Source organism: Dipodomys ordii, unplaced genomic scaffold (assembly GCF_000151885.1).
Source record: "Dipodomys ordii isolate 6190 unplaced genomic scaffold, Dord_2.0 Scaffold15, whole genome shotgun sequence".
Lineage (NCBI taxonomy): Eukaryota > Metazoa > Chordata > Mammalia > Rodentia > Heteromyidae > Dipodomys > Dipodomys ordii.
In genome coordinates, this window is record NW_012267231.1 from 1,860,811 (window position 1) to 1,861,900 (window position 1,090).

The 1,090-nt window shown below is 68.8% G+C and overlaps 1 protein-coding gene across 1 annotated transcript in view; it reads left to right on the forward strand.

Annotated features, from left to right (window-relative positions):
• Man2a2 (mannosidase, alpha, class 2A, member 2) overlaps positions 1–1,090 on the forward strand; it is a 26,377-nt gene that overhangs the window by 21,085 nt on the left and 4,202 nt on the right. The window lies entirely within an intron of this gene.

Below are 1,090 nucleotides of genomic sequence, written 5' to 3' on the forward strand. Positions count from 1 at the left end.
ACAGGACGGGGTGGATGTGAGCGTGTCACAGGACGGGGTGGATGTGAGCGTGTCACAGGACGGGGTGGATGTGAGCGTGTCACAGGACGGGGTGGTCGTGAGCGTGTCACAGGACGGGGTGGTCGTGAACGTGTCACAGGATGGGGTGGATGTGAGCGTGTCACAGGACGGGGTGGTCGTGAGCGTGTCACAGGACGGGGTGGATGTGAGCGTGTCACAGGACGGGGTGGTCCTGAGCGTGTCACAGGACGGGGTGGATGTGAGCGTGTCACAGGACGGGGTGGTCGTGAGCGTGTCACAGGACTGGTCGGGTAGACAGTCGTTGGTGTCAGGCAGAGGCCCGGCCTCCGTGGCTTCCATCTCCCCCGGCCCGCTGCTGGGGTGGCTCTGGGCAGGAGGCGCGCGGTGATCATTGCTCCCGGATGCTGACGCGGTGATGGCAGCGCAGTGCAGTGTGGGGCTGGCGTGTGAACCCTGGGCCTCCACTGCCACAGCTCAGTCTCCCCCAAGCTGTGTGGACGTGTTTATCAGGGCATGTGGGGTGACGGTCATCTGCTCACCCTGTCCTTCCTGGGGTACCAAGGCGACTGCGTAGGGGAGGGGCTGGAGGTGAGCGGCCTACCTGGGACTGCACTAAGCTTCTGGGCCAGCGGGATTCAAAGCTCAGCCTCCGGGGTGGCTGCCTGATCACAGGCCCGGCCCGGCCCTGCTCTGCTTCCTGCGTTCCGGGGAGTGGGGACGCCCGGCCCGCTGTGGGCCCCTGGGGGCTGATTCTTGTCCTGTTTCGGGAGGTGACCTTGGGCCTTCTGGAGGAATCGTCCGAGGGAGACGGCGGGGTGAGGGTCGGCGTGGCCGGGCCGACTCCCGGCTCTGGGGTTGGGCTGGGAGCCGGGAGCCCGGGCCCCGGGGAGCCAGCGGCAGGGCCGACTTGGCTTCCAGGGAAGCCCGTTGCCCGGGAGCAGGCCGCCGCGGGGGTCCCTGGGGCTCCGGGCTCCCAGCAGCCCAGGGCTGGGGAGGGAGTGGAGGAGAACTTCTCCCGGAGCTGGGCCCCTGCCGGGAAGCCACTGCGCCGCCGGGCCGGGGCTGCGCT